A 21698-nucleotide genomic window follows, 5' to 3' on the forward strand; every position below is an offset into this window, starting at 1 on the left:
TATTATCAACACCTCTTCACAAAATTTAGAATATTTAATATTCACTAAGCAAAAGTTCAAAGCTTTAGTAATTTGAAGCAATTCATTTACCGTAAAGTTATTATTCTCCTTTGGAAATTGCAACAAATGAGAAAATTTGCTTTTGAATAAATTAGTGAATCATTTTCTAAAACGTGTAGGAAACTCTTATGAAGAAAATTTTTTCTATGATAATGTAACAGAAACAAAAATAAAACCAAGAAATCACTTAATTTCATCTTTTTGTTTAAGAAAGCAATTATCCCATTCATAAAAAAAAAAGGGGGGGGGGGAAACAGTTTAAAGTGATGGAAAGAAAAAAAAAAGGAAACAAAACTGTCAATTCTGGTATCCCAGACAGTGAAATTTCAAGTATTCTGCTAAAGTATTCCACATTTCAACCACCCCTTGGGTTATGTTTCATTTCCCTGTTATTGTGGTCAAGATAATTCCATCATTTAGGTGACGGTTAAAATTTAAATGCTGACTCTCAATTTGGATTGCCCTCCAGGGTCCTGGCTACATAACCTCTGTAGTTTCACAAAACAGGTATTTAAAGGAAAAAAAAAGTATTTGCCTAAATTGGATTTTATGTAGGCACTGGGCCAACCTCTTCAAAGTAAGAACACCTTGTGATCATCTTAACACAAGTCAAGACCTTGATATTTTACCAAAACCTGCCATCTCAGCAGCTCACTGACCTTTGAAATCATTGCACAAAATGGAAAAGGAAGACTTCCTCCCAGTTGATGGAAGAGTGACATTTTTCCCTGCCATATTTTTAGTTATAAAGCAGTATTCCGAGGATAGCTCCTTTGTCTCTATCTCCCTTAAGCTCCATCTATGATGACTTGCCCTTGTAGTCTAAGCACCAGCAAAAGAAATTACTTCATGTGTTCATGTAACAATGCAGAGCCAAGTCAAGGAAGTGCTGAGTCCTCAGCTGGTAGGATCTAAAATCAGTCCTGCGTTCATCAGCGTAACATTCATGATGACAGAGGCTTTTCAAACCAGCTAAACTCCTCTCTCCCAGTTTCTCTGTGTTGTCATAATTTTTCTAGTAATGTGACTCCGACAACCACAAAAACATTACTTTTTACCTCACCCATGTGAAGTACCAGACCTTAGCCTAACCCTTGGCAGGCAAAATCTATCATAACAGGAATGATAAGACTTTCACCATGTGGTAATACTACATAGTTTCAGGCTCAGCCAGCTTAGATAACTTCTTGAAATTACAGTGCTAGGGACTAGGTTTCTCACTCATTTTCTCTACTTAATCAGTTGCCAACATTTGTATTCTTACGCTACTTTACCTCATATTTTGAGCTTTTCCCAGTAAATATGAATAAAATGATGTTATGATGTCATGATACCACCACCTCTTTGTTCCCTGAAATTATACAATTTCTATTATGCTCCCAGTATTTTCATTGACTGGAATAACCTCCAGTTATAGAACTTTTCCCCAAAGCACAGCAATTCAAAACACAGTTCAAATCCATCCTAGTCCATAGATTTTTATACTTTATTGGCTTCAATTCCGAATGAGAACTTTGAGATCCCGGCTCTGTTGACTTTCTCCCTCAAAGCTCTTGGCTTTTACTTTATGTTCCAGCAACATGAAGCCACTGGGCACAAAATGTACTTACCTCCTTATATCGGTGTTCCTGCTTGGGACATTTTCCTCAAAATCTGTGAGCACCTATTACCATTTTTTACAAATCATATTAGATATAACCTCTTCTAAGATGCCTACTCTGACTCTTAAGGTCTAAGGTCTTGCAGTAATTGTATGTGCTTGCTCGTTACCTCTCTGAAAGTTTTCTTAGTGAAAAATTTGAGGAGGTAGAAGATTGTGGTTATGGAAACAATTACCCATAGAGCTTAACAGAGGGGGAGGGGGGTCTATTACTTATGGGAAAAGAAGGAGGTTAGATCAAGGGATAGGAATGAGAGAAAAATAAGAGAGTGCATTTACAGTAGAAGACAGATGACCAGAGACACTCATCTCTTAAGTAGTGATCACTGGTAATGGGATGCAAGTCATGATGAATGTAAATATCCATAATATGTTCCTGAAGTATCAGCACTTAGGAGGCCCCTAACACTTTACACAGTATCTGACACATAGAAGGTACTTAATACAGTTGACCCCTGAGGGGTTTGAACTATGAGGGTCCAGTTAAGACATTTTTTATTTTTCAATAGTAAATACTGCAATACTATGTGATCTGCAGTTGGATGTGAAATGGATATGGAGGAACTGCAGATACAGAGGGCTGGCTATAAATTATACAGAGATTTATCACCATATGGAGAGTTAGTGCCTCTAACCCCTGCAGTTGTTTAAGGGTCAATTGTATACTTATGGTGAATTGGAAATCATGCAGAAGAAAGAGATTTGCAATTTTATTAAGCTGCAGATGTAAATTCAAGCAGTAACAATGGGTATAATTACCCAAGGGGACCATGGTGAAATTCAGTGTTGACTGCTGGGAAAGGTAAGTAACATAAATGTCTATTTTAACATAGGAGTAAGTTACTAATGTACATATTAATATGCACTGGATGGATTACACCTTACCTAGAGATAGTCAAGTGTGTGTGTATACACACACACACGTGTATATATTTGCATTCACTGATGTAAAACAAATGGAAAGGTGATAGCTATAATGAAGAAATATGATTAACTTATTCAATTAACTTACATAAGTTATTCAGCACACATTCACTCTAAACTTGCCATGAGACAAGCAGTTTGGGCCTGCAGAGTCAGCATCACCTGGTGACGGACTAAAAATACCAATACTCTGACCCAACCTCAGAGCTAATGAGTCAGAAATTAGAACTGGAGTTCAGCCTTCTAAATGTATAATTTAAATGTATTCTTATACCTTGTCAAATAAGCACTTCCCTGTGTGCACCTTAGATGCTTGCTCAATTCCATTTGGAGACTATGTGATGTACTCTAGGACAACCTCCTCATTCTCACACTGCTGCAGGAAAACATCTATACCATCACTGACAAGTGATTTTTGTAATTTTTGAAAACATTTAAGTGATGCAGAGCTGATTCTTCCATAGGAACCATCCCTTGTTCCAATATTATTGATTGTATAAAGTTCTTCCATTTTTTTAAACTGATGTTTGATTCTAAGGAACTCCTGCTTTTACATACTTCCAAGTGTAACCATGGAAAGGTTATTTAATTTCTCAGAGTCCCTCAGGATGCCGTAATAAATCAGAGGATGGATATCTAGTCAACTGTGGAGGATGATTTGTGCTTCTAAATTCCTCAGCACAAGATACCTATTTTTTAACCCCATGTGGAACTAAACCTTTAAATGAAACATATACACACACTTGGAGTAAGAAACCATGTATCAGTAAGAATGTCATTTATTTACCATGTAAACATATCATCTTTAATTTTTTATCTTTTATCCTCTTAATTCATGTTAACTCTTTAAAATGATTGTGCAAAATCTGTTTCTATGTACATATGCATTTATAAATATAGATCTATGCTAAAATTTTCATCTTTCTGAATTAACTGCATGTAAATATTTGTGTACCGTATTTCCTATTTATAGTCAACGTACATGAAAACAACAGCTGCCTTAGAAAAATAAAAGAACCAGGGTATAGCTAAGCAACCATGGGCATTTCGTGGTGAAATAAATGTGTTTGATTGAAAGCAACTCCGCAGATTGAAATGGTAATAGAAGACCATCTATGAGCCTGTTGCTCCTCCTTCAAGGACAATCAGATTTCAGATTTAATTAACTATAGTCTCCAACTGTATTCAATTAAAATTACAGTAATAAGCTTGAAAACTACCAGACTTCCATGATCCTCACAGTGCACATACAAAGAACTGATCTATTAGTATGCAAATGAGTGACGGAACCTAAATTGTATTTATAGACTAACCTGATCAATCAACACGAGTATTAAACAATTATACATTCATTTTAACTTCATCGAACCCCTATTTGCTTTGTATGTTTTACTGACTTTAAATCAGTCTTTGTAAGCCTGTTAAAGTGGACTATAAAGAGATATGGCCTAATGTTTTTCTAAAAATGAGATTAAGCCTAATGCAGGGGATGTACATAGTATAATTGCAATGCTATTTCTGTTAAACTGGTCAGTAGCAGATTAGTTTTCATGCTAGAAACTAAAACATTTCTACTTGTTGAATCTTGATTGATTTCTTTAATTCATTTGTATTTAAACTCCATCTTTTAAAATTGTTTATTAAATTATTTTTTAAATTATTGTTTTTTAAATTATTGTTATTAAATTATTAAATTGTTTAAAAAAATGTGTATGATTAAACAATACCTTTCAAATGGTGTGAAGTGAAAATTAAGTTGTTCTCCCCCCTTTAGATCTTTCACCTCAATCCTTTGTTAATAGATTTTAGTATTCTTCAAAGTATTTTTTGTTCCCATCCTTTTCCCCTTTGTAGAACACAGTAGACAAACTTTAAGAATCCAAAACAAACTTGAGAATCCGAAATGTGAAGTTACTGGGTTAAAATGTCTATGCATCTTAAACTGTGATAGAAACTGAAGACTTGTCCTCAGATCCTAACAGTTTTAAAATATGATTGATAGACCCTCCAAAATTCATAATCTCCGTTACTCATTTCTCCTCACCACAATTTATTCCAAATAAACACAGAGTATCAGCTTCTTTTAAAAAAATAGTAAGTCTGGTCTTCAAACAGTTACTAGACAAGTCCTTTTTCGCCAGTGTCCCCATGTCCTCTCATAAGCATATAATCTAGGTAAAAAATGTCATGTCTGTCAGGGAAGCATGGCTTCAACACATAAACACTAAGCCTCTTTCCAATCAAATTGTCACACCTTATCCCCTTGCTCCAAAGGTGTTAAACCAAATCATAATTCTGCCAACAGTGAGTACGAGTGCTTATTTATCCACAACCTTGTCACCACTGCCTTTTCTCCAATGTGTTAATATTTGCCCATGTGTCAAGAAAAGTAAAGGTGTCTCATTATTATTTTATTTGGCATTTATTTCATTACGAAAGTGACTAAGTAGCCCACCTATTTCATTAAAACTTCGGATTACTTTATAAACTTATCTATCATTCATTGAAAGGCTAATTATTTTTATTATTGATTCAATAGTATTATATGACTTCAGTCAGAAGTCAGCACCCCAGGCCAATTGGTTTGTAAGCAAGTTTTTTATTTGTTTATTTATTTTTTTATTGAAAAGCTTATAGGCAAGTTCCTAAGTGGGTGGACAGGTGAAAAAGCAGACAAGTCACTAGGCTGGCAACATGATAGGAAAAGAACCAAAGTATAGCCCAACTCTTGAAAAAGGGAAAAATAGAGTAAAAAGTATTCATTAACCTTATGCAAAATATTACACACCATGCTAGATGATTTTCCTGCCTAGACCTTTTAAGGTAGAATTTAGTGCTGAAGCTTTTACAGGGGGAAGAAGTGGAAGCTCAGAAATGCTATTCATCTAGTTAATAATGGACGGAGAATGTAAACCCTAAATCTGTCTCTTTTCATGACTGCGATTCTTTTCACAGTACCATACTTACTTTTATTTACATGAAGATCTGGTGAGAATCAGAAATAAGTTCAGGAACAATTATAACTATAGAGTTTGGTAGAATTCTAAGAAGGAGTAGTGGAGGAGGGAGAGAAGGAAGGGGCCAGATAGAGAAGGTGAAGTGAAGGGGGAAGAGGAGAAAGAGGGGCGGTGAGAGGGAGACAAGGAATAGGAAAGAAACAAGAGCAAGAGACAGAACTTTTGGGGTTAGTAGATGCAAACTATTATATTTAGAATGGATGCACAATGAGACCTTACTATATTCAGGGATATACAGTACACTGAATATGGGGATATACTGTATACGGGGATACAGGGAACTATATCCAATCTCTTGGGATAGAACATGATGGAAGAGAATATGAGAAAAATAATGTATATATTTGTATGTCTGGGTCACTTTGCTATACAGCAGAAATTGGAACATTGTAAATCAACTTGAATAAAATGAGACAAATTTTTTAAAAAGAAAGAGTGAGCTCTTTTGTGTTTTGAATGTGGGAAATTGTGCATAGGCTCCTTCTACACAATGGGTTAAGAAAGGTCATTTGACTCAGAATCGGACACCTTGACTTCATGAACTGTGCTCCAAACTCTCCCTTTTTTGGCAGATTCAGCATCTGCCTCGTTCATTCATATCCAACGATTTCATTGCATTTGTTCTTCATATAGGTGTAGATTGTACAATAGTTTATATTCTCCCTGAATGTGAGTTCATTGTCAATGATTTAATGTGTCGGGAGACGGAAAATTGTATTGGCAGACTGTTACTAAACTTAATTGCTCACCAGATTCAACCCCAATCAATTAACCACAGCATTAGACAACATAAATTCTGGATTAGCCTCTATGAAAAAGGTTGCTAGTCCTGTTTCTTCTCAATTAACAACCTCACTCATTTCGTTTACTAAGCAGAGCCAAAGACAGTAAGGCTGTGTTAATTTACAATAACCATGCTTTATATTTATATGGCAACTACCATTTTCAAAGCACTTTTGTATCTACTAACTCAATTCAGCTCCATCATTCATAACTCAATAATCAAAGCAAGCAACATTCTTGCCACTTTTCAAGTCAGTAAAGTGAGACTTGGAGAGGTCAATGCCTTACCCAATATGACATGCTTAGGAAGTTTCAGATGTCAGACATGGCATATAATCCTTGGGGGTCAGCATCTGTAGACATTTTTTTCAGAAAACTCCTCAGTATAATACATGAAGAAGCCAAGGCTAGGGAAACGTCAATAATTTGTCCAAAGTCACACAACCAGAAACTGGCAAAACTGGGAAGTGAAATACCTTCTTGTCACTTGACACAGTACAATAGTCAAATGATACTCAAACTCCTCACCTTTAGAAATAATGCAAAAATCAAAGACATAGTGGAGAAATTATGTTTTCATATTGTCTACCAAGTCTATTATAACTCATCTTGCTCTTGTGATACCTAAAAGTGTTAGGTAGTATCTACAAATGTCAAAAGTAACAGTAAAATTAAAAATTTAACCATTTGTTTCATCAAGATAATGTAAAATAAAATATATTTTGGTGTGTTTTTCTCTGAACAAAAATTCCTTAAATTCTTCATTCTAAGCCCTGTTCTTTTATACCTTAATTTCTATACCCATGACAATTACTTCCTATCCTTATCTCACTCCCCTCCTATGCCACAGCCAGCAGCCTGGACTTAGGCATTGTCAGTCACTCTGCCATCTTCCCAGCCAGGCAGCCTTACTTACTTTCAGTTCATTCTAGAACATGTTGCTTTTTTCTACTCCTTTCAGCTTTTCCACTCAACACTCATTCTTACTCTGTGAGCTGTGCCCATCTTCATTTGTCTTACATCTAATTTTGGAAACTTGTCATTGCTCACTTATTCTAGTTATGTCAGCTCAGACTGACCAGTTCATGTTGATATTTCCTATTTCAAAACACCTAAATCACATCCCTGCTGGTGAAAATTAAAAGTGTGACTAAAAATAAGATAGCACTGATGGTCTTCTAAGCACCATTCAGAGAACTCTGTTATTCACTATAAACAGTTTTTTCTTTTTTTTCTTTTCAGGGCCACACCTGTGGTGTATGTAAGTTCCCAGGCTAGGGAGAGAATCAGAGCTGCAGATGCCAGCCCACACCACGGCAACTCTGGATCTGAGCCACAGCTACAACCTACATCACTGCCACAGCTTGTGACAACACCAGATCCTTAACCCACTGAGTGAGGCCAGGAATCAAACCCACATCCTCATGGATATGAGTTAAGTTCATAACTGCTGAGTCACAACAGGAACTCCCATAAACAGAACCAGAAAAGTTAAATGAGTTGGCTAGGTCCATTAATTTAGAGAGCTAGCATTAGAAACCAGATTAAAATACTACTACTACTAAAAATAATAAGGTTAACAAAGATTACTGTTAAAGTTTTCTATTCCAGAGAATGCTAAGAGATTTACACATATTATTTTATAGGCACAATAACAATCATCATAAATAAAATTAACTCCTCTTTTCACATAAATAAGACACAAAGTAGTATAATACTCCAAGTTTTATAACTTGTATGTAGTCAAGCTTGAACTTGAACCAAACCAAATGATTTTATAGCTCTTGAACTTTTAATCCTGTTTCTATACTTCAAAGAACACATATGCAGCAGCACACCATGATTTATTATCAAGTTTATTATCTGCTTGACTAATACATTCTGTCACACTTTCCTGAAGATGGAAAAGCCTTGACTTTTTATAGTTGAAAATTGTGTTGGAAGTCAGAAATGTTCCTAAAATGGAACTAATTTATGGATCACTTGTAAGTGCTAAGCCATACATACATACATACATATGATCTTAAATCACCTATCCTGTGATATAATTTTGAGTATCCAAATTTTATAAATTGGGAAACCAAGGCTTATAATCACACAGTAATAAGTGGTCAAACCAGAATCTAAATCTTGTTCTACTGCTTTCAAAGCCCTTGTTAACCATATTTCTATCTCTTTTATTAATATGTGGTCATAATATTGTAGGTAATTGATGTATACTTGACAGGGGAACTTCAATAGGATTTTGTTGAAACCGAAGAATCTTTTTTATAGGTTAACATTTTCTTAAGCACAAATCATAGAAAATTGTGGAAAAAGCCTTTCCTCCACCATGATTTGTATTTGGTGTTCATGAAAAATACTACTAGTATAAAATTCTAATCATTTTATTATGTACTTAGAAATTTACTTATTTTGAAAATAAATTATACAACATTAAAACTCTCTAATCAATGAGTGGACTATGGCCATCATATGCCCAGCAGCCCAAGGGACATCGGATATTGGAGACAGTGTTTGATCCTCAATTTTATTTTACTCATTTTTAAAAATTTTTTGGCCATGCGCCAGGCATGTGGAAGCTCTCAGGCCAGGGACTGAGCCCATGCAGTAGTAGCAGCCATCCAAGCCATAGCAGTGACACCTTAACCCGCTGTGCCACAAAAGAACTCTTTGACCCTCTATTTTAAACTCTTTACTGTGTGCTCACCAGTTTTTATTTTCCTTCCACTTTTGATATAATGTAAAATGTGTCAGTTAACCATGTCCACAAAATGCTACATAGCAAATCACTCCAAAACTCAGTGGCTCAAAGCAACAATCATTTATCTTTAATGATCTACAGAGTGCCTGGTGGCAGCTGCTCCAATGTGAGCTTTTCTACCGCAAATGCCTTCCACAAGTTTCTTATCCACCTTCTGGAAGGAGCAGGCTTGCATACCCATGTTTGTTGATGGCAGAGGCGCATGCAGGAGCAAACTCAATTTTGCTAGTGCTTTGTCTGCACCATATTTAACATCCCATTGGCTAAAGCAAATCATAGGAGTGAGGTACTATACTGCACAAATAATTGAGGACACTAAAACTAACTTTCCAAATGGCACAGACTGGGAGAGGGATGGAGAATCACGCTCAGGAAAGCAATTTACCATAGAAGAGGATAAGCATTTTTACTTCAATGGTTCTCCAACTGAAGTATCAATCAAGAACACCTAGAAGTTTGCCAAAACGACAGATTCTGAGCTACTTCCAGAGTTTAAATTTCTTTCAATATGTATCTAACCTAGTGCCCTAGTGACTCTAAGGCAAGGGGTCCATACTTTGAAAAATGTTTTCCTATATATGGCCTTTTGATAATTTGCACAGAACTTGTTGGATTCAATGTACTAACCCAAGAACTATTCCCCTAAAAATGTCACATCTGTGACTCGGCAATCAAAAACTTAGTTTTCTGCTCTAGCTCCAGAGAAAACCCATTATTAAAATTCTTGTATAACAGATTTGTTAATGCTGCTATGGTATTCTGATACCATACCAAGCACAAGAGTTGGTTACACATGACGTGGTAATTGCCAATATCAAAAGAATTATCCAGTGCAAACCTAATTAGGCGCTTGAGCAATGAGATGTGACAGAATTACCTATGTGAGGTAATCTATTGACATTACCTATGTGAGGTAATCTACTGACAAATAGATCTCCGTTTTTCCCTTGTTCTGAAGCTTTGCTTGTATAAAAACCTAAGTTCTCTATTGCATTGATAATGAAGACAAACTAACGAGACAAAGTAGAATTTGCGTATGGAACGGTGCTCAAACTTCTTCAAAATTATTTCCAAAGCTCTCTCTTTCAACATCCTCTTTTGATTCTATCATGTCATAAGGAAGTACACTCTATATCTTTAATGCTTTGTATCTGTTAGAGTTGCCTACAAAGAAAGGCTGATTTTTTTCTTTTTAATGAAGAGTCAACAGAGGTGGTGTGAATTAGTGATGAGCACTGGGGTTGACACAGCTCTATAAAGATAAAGGAGAGGAACTACAATGCGCTGGAGGTCTCTTCCACAAAAATACTCAAAACTAAACATCCTGATACTACCTGAACAGAAAGAGGTAATTTTAATCTTCTGTTTTCAGGATGTTTTGTTATCTCTTGTTTTTTTTCCTGTTTTCTGAAAACTGTTTCTAAGATATTTGTTATGGAGACATTAGTGACAATTATGTCTTCATTTCAAATTGCGATGGCACTTGAGAATGATAAAATGCACTTGTTTCGTTATACACTTTTTAATCCTAACATAACCCATCTAATATTAATATGGCCATCTCTGCTTTTTTTCCCTCTTTTCTTTGAATTTCTCTACCATAAAGTAGACAAATGTTATGTTGGAAAAATATTTGTGGAGGTCCTATCTAGTATATTCTTTTCATGCCTGTCATTGCTTCTGAGCTATTTTACACTATAATTTTAAGAAAACTAATCACAATGCAAATGACCCATTTATAGCAAGCAAAAAAAAAAAACAAACCCATATTCAGTGAAAATGGAATGTATTATTTTCTTGTAGACATTGATCAGCTTTGCATCTACATATAAATGCATTTTGATATTCCCAGTTGCCTATGCATGCGTATGTGTACTTTTTGAAATCTACTTTGAAGAAATTAGAAATTATAAATATCACATTGGTTCCCTTGTTAATGAGTTAAATACTTTTGATATGTGTTTATTTAATATAAGTACATCATAAACAATTTTCTTTTTTCTTTTTTTTTTTTTTGTCTTTTTTGTCTTTTGAGGGCCGCACCATGGCATACGGAGGTTCCCAGACTAGGGGTCTAATCAGAGCTGTCACCTCTCTCCTACACCACAGTAATGCCAGATCTGAGCCATGTCTGCAACCTATACCACAGCTCATGGCAACGCCACATCCTTAACCCACTGAGAGAGGTCAAGGATCAAACCCGTAACCTCACAGTTATTGGTCTGATGTGACATGACAAGAACTCCATAAACAGTTTTCTTAATCACTTTTATTTCCAATCTTTCTGAATCATGTTGTTCCAACTCTATTTCTTTGACACAGTATTTATTTGGCTTTTGCTTTTGGACTTGGGCTGTCTTTTCATTTACATTTAATTTTAATATAAATGATATTTGTTGAATTTTATGTATGATATTCTAACATACACTTCTTAGTGTATTTTAAAATGTTTTTCTTTTCTTTTTCTGTTTGTCTTTTTTTTTTTTTTGCTTTTTAGGGCCACACCTGCAACATATGGAAATTCCCAGGCTAGGGGTTGAATGGGAGCTGCAGCTGCTGGCCTAGACCACAGCCACAGCCACAGCAATGCAGGATCCAAGCCATGTCTGTGACCTACATCACAGCTCAAGGCTTTGCCAGATCCCTGGCTCAATGAACTAGACGAGGGATTCAAACCCACATCCTCATGGATACTAGTTGGGTTTGTTTTCACTGCACAACAATGGGAACTTCCTATCAAATCTTTTAACAGCGTTGTCTCTTCCTAAAGATTTACCCTCTATCTTGTTTGAGTGGAATGTAAGTAATTTCTTCAGGAACACCTAATATGGATAACATGCCTTGAGAACGAGAGGGAAAACAAGAGTCCTTAAACATGCTAAAAAAAAAAATTCCCACCCCGCTTATTTTAGGAGAAATGCTGAGAAAAGTCAAACTGAGAAAACATTTTTCATCTATAATGTTCGCAAAAATCTAAGTTCAACAAAGAACACAAATTGGGAAAAGTCAGATCTTCATATATTGTTGATGTGAGTTCAAAATAATGAACCTTCTAAAAGGCAATCTGTAAATATCTGTCAAAATTACAAATGCCTTTAATATTCGACCTAGCAATCTCGCCTATCTTAAAAAATACCCTCACGTTATTTGACATATGTACATACTGTATATCACAGCATTATTTTCAAATAAGAAAATAACAGGCACAAAACAAATATTCATCAATAGAAGATTAGTTAATCCAAGGGGTATGTGTACCATGCAACACTGGGCTTATCTTACAAAATGGAAAAGCTCTTTATGTATTGATAAGGGCAGAGGGGAAACCCAAAACTCAAGGATAAATGCCAAGGAAAAAAAGTAAATTACAGTATGGGATATATAATGAGTAATATATCATAAGTAAAAGGTAGACAATATTAATATGCACTCATTTACTGGCATCTACTTAAGGAATCATTAGAAGGATATACAAGGAAAAACTTCAAAACAATTACTAAGAGACTGAGAAAAGCCTTAATGGGCAGGATAGAGGCAATGAAACACCTATTGGTTAATAATAATTGTAACATTTTAATTAGAGTAATATTTTAATCTGTAATTTAATAGTAATATTTTAATATCTTATTTTAATTAGAGTAATATTTAAATATATATCAACTAGTACAGCACTATCCAGATGGGAGCATTAACCCATCTATAGGTGCATGGAAAATCATATTAGATTCTGACCATAAACAACCCATATGACAATGCTGCAAAGTAAAAACTGAATAGTAGCCCTTGTTGCGAATGTTGAAATTTATAACTTATATTATTCTCCAAAACAATATAATTTTTAAGTTTAAATATGACTAAAACAAAGCATATAATCATATATCTTAAAGTCTCATAGCTAGGGCACACACAATAAAATGAACCATTTTACATTTTCATGAATATCATGGGCTTAAGTAAGAAAATATAGTAATTTGCTACATTCTTAAAATATTCTTTCAGTTTACACAATACTCTAGATTTTTCTAAGGCATAATTTCTAAGACTATATAACAAGTTCTTACGACTCTTACAAAACTTCTCATAAAAATTTCCAAAATCAAATATATTTCTAAGTACTATATGTTATACCCTTAGAGAAAATAAAAAACTACTGGCATATTAAAGGCTCTAAGGATTACTGTACTAAATAAATGAATTAAAATGGTTTGAGCTGTCTTCTTAATAAATTATATATCCATAGAATTATTTACTCCCATGACAGTATTTTATTAAAAATTATGTTTGATGTGGTTTGCTAATTTTTCTAACTACACTTACATATTTAATCAGGACTTTGCTATCAATTTGGCACTGATTATGACCTGGTAGCAGGGATGTCCATCATTTATGCCAGTAACTATACTCTTGAATGTTTCTGTGTTTATCAAATTTAAACTAATTCAGTCATTTTAAATTTAAATTTTTGGAAATGGCTTACTAGATAACAATTGCCTAAATGACATATCTTAAAAATAACCATTCTACAGCTCCTCTGCTGCCTCAACTTTATTTTCAAAATAAACAATAAGCAAAAAAAAAAAAAAAGTCTAGAGTTAAAGACAATGTAACAGAAAATATTTAGAGTTTGATTCTAGACATATTTGGTTTTTAATCTTGCATCTGCTATTTATAAGTGATAGGAAAATGATCAACTAGCTTTTCCTCATTTTGATTCTCTCATCCATAAACACATGGATATGCAACTTGCATGACTATTGTCAGAATTCCACAAAATGTGTGTTAATTGCTTGATACAAGGACTCATGTCATGAGAATCAAGTTAGATTTCTCCCTCCTTCTCTGGAAATATAAGCAAGAATGAGTCATTCCTTATTAATTTGTGATTCATCCACAGAATATATACAAAGTTGTTAGAAGAGTGCACTAGTGGAAACAAACTGGCTCGAATTTAAAGCGGGGAAAAACAATTCAAAAGGAAAAGATGACTAGAGGTCTATGGGCAAAGAATATGCTAACAAAACTTCTCGGCTACAAATACGGACAATTTCTTATAGAAAAGAATGCATGACTCAGAGGGCAGAGGTAGGAAACCCAAAGAACTACACAAACGGGCAAACTGCATTCCTAATACACATACTTCCTACCCTGGGAATAGCAGGATTCCAGGCATGTGTTAATTCTGTCCTTTTTTGGTTGAGCATGTCTACTGGGGCTATCCTATCACTATCTCCCAGTTGGTTTTTGTTTACTGGAGCAGATAACCTGTCTTTCTAGACCACAATCTCTGCATTTGAAAGCAACAAAAACAACAACAACAATAAACAAACCAAAAAAAAACTACCCATGAAGGCAACCTCAAGAAGCCTTGTCCACACCTGGACAAGGTTTAGGTGTTGATACTGTATTCTAAGCCTGAACTTGATGCTGTGACAAGACTTTTGGTGGGCTTGAAAGAGGGAGTTAGTACATTTTTACCTTTCTACAGAAATGTAAATATTTTAAGACCGGAGGGCAGACTGTGGTGGACTACAGATGGACCAAATTTGTTGTCCCTCCCACTTTTTAAGCCACTCTGGCTTGTGATTGGCTGTGATTGACGGAATGCGACAAAAGTTACTGCATGGAATGTCTCAAGGTGAATTATAAATGGGCTTTTAAGAAATCTGCAGGTTACCTTTTAAATTCCTCTTGCATGATGGGCTTCCATGATGTATAAAGCTGGAACCTTGTGGGAAGGTCACGCCGAGGAGAGGAGAGAAGAGGAGGGGGTGCTTTAGTGAACTGCCCCACGTGACATCCAGCACCAATGGTCAGCGCTGTGAGTGGGTCTCCCAGGTGACTACAGCTCCAGCCAACACCGCAAAAACAGAACTTCCCAGCTGAGCCCAGTCAACCTTAGTCAGGAGAGATAAGAAATGGCTGTTACTTTTTAAGCTACTGAGTTTGGTGCTATTTTCCTTTTTTAAATCCTAAGGTAGAAAAAAATATTTTTTATACTCTAATACTAATATACCTGTGAATTTCCAAAGGCTACAGATTTCTCCAAACTCTCCTTTTGGGGACTATGTCCTGAAAAGTAGCAGAAATCTAGTTTTCAAGTAACATGCTTTGGTTAAGAGAAAATCATTTAAAATGAGAAATACCTGCGCACAGAACTTAGCCGAACCATTTATTAATTGGGAACCTGATAAAGATATTTTAACCTTATGGGTTCTCCACTGTTGCCTTTAAAAGTGATGATAATAAGAGCCACTTTACAGGATGCGTGTATTACGTGAAAAAAGACATAAAAATCACCCATCAAGAATTCCATAAGCACAGGAGGTTTTTTTACTCAATAATGTTAACTGATACTTTTATTATCTGACAGGAGAGAAAGTGACTTTGTATGGGGTCTAGAAAATGATTCTTTGTCTTTCAAGCAGGAGGAAAATGATAGGCGGTACAAATTATAATTTAAATTAAAAAAGAAAATTAAGGGTTATTTTCCTGTGGAGGGATTTTACTTTTCTACAACTAGTAAACACTCTGAGAAAATGTACCACAGTTTCTTGGCACCTGGAATTGGGGAAGTCATTTTATAAAGCCATAAGTACATATTTCCTCATCCCAGCATAGGGTGTGTTGGTGCGTAGATGACAGCAGAAAGGGCATATGTAGCTCCCCTAAACCTACACAGGTGTGTTCCTTGTCTTAGTAGCCACATGCTCTTCCAGCTACTACAAATCCTGACTCTCTTTCACCTGCATACCCTGTGAGGAATGAACCATGTTGATTAGCCATCAAAGTACAGAGCAAGAGATAGCTTTTGACTGTTTACCCCCGAAATACACATCACAAGTTAATTCTAAAACATCCTAGAGGAGGAAAGTATCAAGAGGTAGAAACTTGACAGAATGATAAAGAGCATGTGATTTCAGTTATGAATAGTGTCAATGCTGAGTCTTATAAAATTTTACAAGCAAAAAAGGTTAATAAGAATGATAATAAGGATGATAGGGAACATCTTTTTAGAACGCAACCCCCTTGTGTATGTATCATGTTACTTTCCATACCCCTAACTGACCACTCTACGCCTCCATGAAATACAGATTCAGACCCATTGTCGTCTAGTGGTTCCACCACGGACGCCACTCTGGAATCTATTTCAGACAGACTAGGCATGAAAATTACCTAAGCACATATAAAGAGCTAGGAAGGTTTACTGCCTGCAGTGGCTTTCAAAAGAATGGTTCCCCCAGCCAGCAGCATCAGCATCTCCTGAAGCTTGTTAGAAATGAAAATTACCAGGCTCCACCACAGACCTGCTAAGTCAGAAACTCTGGGGATGGGGTCCAGCCATCAGTGTTTGAACAAGTCTCCCAGGTTTTTCTTAATGCTTAGTCTTTGAGAACTGTCAGTATACTGAATGGAGGTAAGGAAAAATTCAGATACAGAAACAAAAACCAAAAACCCCCATCATCTTTCAGAAATATGGATTTCAAGTTTTGGTTCTATCAAATAGTAAGGAAAGGCACAGGTGTCAATATTGAGAGTTGAAGGAATGATACTTCCAGAATCAGAAAGAATTGGAACTAAAGCGTGACACTCCATGCCTGTCTGATTTTACTTAACCTTTCTGAATTCAGCCCTACTGTCTGGGAAAGGAGATAATACTATCTCCCTTGGTGTGTAATTAAATCAAAGAGCATGCATAAACTAGCTAGTAGTTAGCTGTGTATCCTGTATTCATTTGATTCATTTTAGTGTTTGCTGAAGATACAGGCAGTAACTTCAACTCAAGAGAACTATAGGTGGCTTGCTTCAGGGTAGGTAGAAGGTTGTGAAAAGTGGAGATGGTGAAATAAAAGGACAAATATAAGTATTGATGAGCTTGCTGATTTCTTATCAGTCAGGCAGCCTCTTCACAGACTAGAGGGGAGAGGCAGTGAGTGGTAAGTTTACGCCCACAGTGAAGCCTCTGTGCTCATTTGCGTGAATTTAGAGCCTCATTCATTTCCAGTTATTGAATGCCTGCCTGTGAAGAGCCAGGAAGAGTGCCAGTAAGTGAAGGTGAAACAGGCTATTCAAAAAGAGGCAGTGCGGTATAATAATTAAGAACTTGGCTTGGAGCCAACCTGCCTGGTTTTGAATCCAAGCCTATTATCTATCTATTGTGTGACCTCAGGGAAGTCACTTAACCTCTGGGGTCTCCGCTTTTTCATCCTTATTCTTAAAAGGTGGTAATAATACCAAATACCTTATAGGATTATGGTCAGAATAAAACGAATTAATACACATTCAAAAAAATCAGGTGAGGATTCAGGCAGCCTAGGACCTTCGTTAATGTGGCTTATGTTCATCTCCTGATGTGTTGGCATAACTCACTCCTTTACTGGCTTTTCCTGACATCCCACTGTCTGTGAGATTGAGTCCAGAATTTCATCCTTATGGACCTCTAGACCGGTGCTTCTCAATCTTTAATCTGAATAGGATCTCTGGGGGTTCACATAAAAATGCAAATTCGGGCTTAGTAAGACTGGGATGGGGCCTGAGTTCCTGCATTTTTAACAAGCTTCCAGGCGAGGCCCATGCAATTGTCCAGGAACCACAATTTCAATGCAAAACTATATTCTAATTCCAACTTTAGAAGGTAGCCCATTGCAGAGATGGAACATCATTTTAATAGAGGTCCCTGAACTATGCTATGGGAAGAATGACTAAATTTGCTCACTTAGAAATCAGGCAAACTTTTAAGTAGGTTTTGGTTCTAAGGAAAGATAAACTTTAAGACAAGAGAAAAATGTAAGAGTATTCTGCATTCTGACTTTGATGTCAAGGGCACAGAGTTTGAATCTGATCTAGACAGCAGCAGGAGACCAGCGCAATGACTGAGAAGCAGAATTGATAGAGTTGCAGGGCAGGGAAGAAGGCTTTTACTAACTGCTGTGCTTGCTGAGAGCTCTACCACAGAGATGGGGGGAATAAATTCATGGGCTTGGAGTTATAGTAGCAGGAAGTAAATTTTACAGATTCTTACACATCTTAACGTTGAATTGTGGTAGAACATTATTGCAATACATGCTGGTTGAACAGAATTCAATTTATTTTTATCATTTTATTTTTAAGAAGAATATTTACCTCAGAGTTTTAAAGTGAAAGGAATTAATAGACACAGAGGTATAAAATTGTATTTTTGGAATACAATTGTCTCTGACATGCAGTATTAGTTAATATCAGCTATTATTATTATTAAAATATATTATCTTAGAGAAAATAATCTCCATTACAATAAAAAAATAAAAGACAAGTTCTGTGTGTCATTTATGTTATAGAAACTTTAATAAATTAAGATGAAAGAGAGAAAATGCATTTTCCAAATTATTTGTATCAGTCACAGCAGGTTTAGAACTCCATCTATCCAGATTTAAAAGTCTATATTCATGCACCAATGCATGCTGTTTTAAGTCAAGTGATTAAAATTTAGGTTATAGTTTCTTCATCTATAAAAATAAAGATATGTTATATACCTCAATATCAAAAAAGAGCAGTCCAATCAAAAATGGGCAGAGGATCTGAAAAGGCATTTCTCCAAAGAAGACAATACAGATGGCCAAGAGGCCCATGAGAAGATGCTGGATATCACTCATTATTAGAGAAACGCAAATCAAAACTACAATGAGGTATCGTCTCACACCAGTCAGAACGGCCATCATCAAAAAGTCTACAAATAATAAATGCCGAGAGAAGGGGTGGAGAAAAGGGAACCCTCTTACACTCTTGGTGGGAATGTAAATTGATATAGCCCCTCTGGAGGACAGTATGATGGTTCCTTAAAAAACTAAAAAATTGAGCTACTGTATGATCCAGCAATCTCACTCCTGGACATATATCTGGAGAAAGCTGTAATTGGAAATTATACATGCACTCCAATGTTCAAAGCAGGATTATTTACAATAGCTAAGACACAAAAGTAACCTAATGTCCATCAAAAGATGAATGGATAAAAAAGATGTGGCTCATAGGCACAATGGAAAACTATTCAGCCATAAAAAAGAATGAAATAATGTCATTTTCAGCAACATGGATGGACCTACAGATTATCACACTAAGTGAAGTAAGCCAGACAGAAAAAGACACATATCATATGATACTACTTATATGTATAATCAAAAAATGATACAAATGAACATATTTACAAAAGAGAAACAGACTCATAGATATAGAAAACAAACCTATGGTGACCAAAAGAGTGATAAATTAGGAGTTTGGGATTAAAATTATACACACCACTAGATATAAAATAGATAACCAACAAGGAACTACTCTATTGTACAGCACAGGGAAATACACTCAATATCTTGTAATAACCTATAATTGAAAAGAATGTAAAAAAAAAAAAAGAGAATAGATAGGAGGTCCCTTGTGGCACAGCAGGTTAAGGACCTGGCTTGTCACTGCGGTGGTTGGTTTGAATTGCTGCTGTGGCATGGGTTTAATCCCTGGCCTGGGAACTTCTGCATGCAATGGATGAAGCGTTAAAAAAAAAGAATATATACATACATATATAACCAAATCACTTTGCTGTACACTCCTGAAACTAACATAACATTGTAAATCAACAATATTTTAATAAAAATTTAAAAAATAAAGGTATGTTCTTTTAACAACTAGGTGATCATTTATGCGATCAAAGTATAAATGTATATTAAACATTTTACACATATAAATTATAATTGAGTTAGCCAATCAGCTACACTTGATTTCAGCTACCTACTCATTCTCAGCAATTACAATAAGTAGGCTTTTTTTGCAATTAAGTACATGCTCACAAATTAATTGTACTATGAATTAAAGTCACCTTAACAAGCTAAAAAGAGGAAAAAACACATTTAGTTAACCTCTACATTTTTTAACTCACACAGTTATTCTAAGAATAAAGCTACCACAAACAGTAAACCCCAGTCATAGTAGCCTTGGCTATAAAACTCCCTCCCTGCATCTTGACATGGCTAACTCCTGCTTATTTCTCAGGTCTCAGCTAAAATGTTGTGTCTCCAGAGAGACTTTGCTGACCATTCACTCACATCTCTCTTTCCATCCCTACCTCTACATGTCCTGTAACTGTGTATGAGTTACACCATTTGAATCTGTTGAATGCTTATCACTATCTGAAATCTTGTCCTCGTGTTGGTTATTTTGCTCACTAAACACTTCCAAGGAGAGCATCAGAGTGTCAGCATCTTCCTTCTGTGCCAAATTTGGGCTGTGGTCCTGTGCCTGGATTGGCACATGGTAGATACTCAATAACTAGTTAGATAAGATAGGGCTCCTAATGTCTTGAATCTCAGAATGTCAAAACTTTAACAACTTCTAGATAGACTTAGTTTAAAATGCTATGCTTTGTAAGTGTAGGTAATGCCCTTGATCCAAAATTAGCAGCAGTTAAACATGTGTTCTGTTGTACTTTAAGATTTGCAATGACTACATCTAAGCATCTAAGGATGACCTGACCCCCTTGCTGTACAGTGGGAAAATAATAAAAAAAAAAAAAAAAAAAAAAAAGATTTGCAATGACATTTCTGTTATCTAGCTTTTGGCACGTAAGAATAAGGTGGGGTAAGGACCAGCAATCAATAGCTATGAACAGGTCGAACTTGCACAGGTTTTGCTGAGTATAAGTCCATTATTCTGAACACAGTAGCATTGTGTTTAATTTTACAGACACATCTTAATGACGAATGAACTTAGGGATAGTGTGATATCAGAATTTTATCACTTAAGTTGTGAGTGAAATAGAACCAATCTTAAATTGAATGCAATGGGCATATATTTTGTGTGTTCTTACTATGTATTATACAATACCACTGTATATTAAATCAACTTTAGTTGACTACAGAATTTCTCAGTGTTGTAATCACGTTATTTAATTTGTCATATGCAAAACTTAATGCTTTCCCTGTTATCATCAGAAGAGAGGTGCCTCAGGAACAAAGAAGGGGTTTATTGGGGAAAAAAGTCACAATCTTGTATTGCTAAAATCTTACATACTGTGAGTATAGAAACTCAACTTTATACCTAGGAGATACTCAAAATAAAGTCAAAGGACGTATAGCATTTATTTTCAGTTTTGTATATGAAAGGGGAAAAAAATGTCTTATCAGCAGTCCAATTCTAGCACTGCCTTTTTCACAGCAAAGTACTTCATTTTTTGAAAACACTGTTCAATTGGATCAAGTCTCTCTATATAATAATAAACTGTGAAAACAGAACTGTAGAGGTGATATGATATAAGAATGGTATGAAAAAACAGCTTAATGTTAATACCTGTTAACATGGCACAAACTGGGCAATTAATAACTGCTCATGAAATTAACAGAATATATTTTTAGTGTTTAGTGTTCATTTTTAATTTTCACATTTATTGTTAATATTTAAACCTAAATCATACTTCTTCTTGCTCCTTCAAAATATTTCCTTGAATTGTTGGTTCTATCTTTCCTTTTGAGTT

The 21698-nt window shown here is 35.5% G+C and overlaps 1 long non-coding RNA gene across 1 annotated transcript in view; it reads right to left on the minus strand.

The window, feature by feature from the left end:
* Positions 1-21698, minus strand: part of LOC102160854 — a 1306405-nt gene that overhangs the window by 1031593 nt on the left and 253114 nt on the right. The window contains exon 2 of the long non-coding RNA XR_002346962.1: positions 14883-15102. This is a non-coding gene — a long non-coding RNA (uncharacterized LOC102160854). The remainder of the gene's footprint in view (positions 1-14882; positions 15103-21698) is intronic.

Source organism: Sus scrofa, chromosome 9, assembly GCF_000003025.6.
Source record: "Sus scrofa isolate TJ Tabasco breed Duroc chromosome 9, Sscrofa11.1, whole genome shotgun sequence".
NCBI classification, from domain to species: Eukaryota; Metazoa; Chordata; class Mammalia; order Artiodactyla; family Suidae; genus Sus; species Sus scrofa.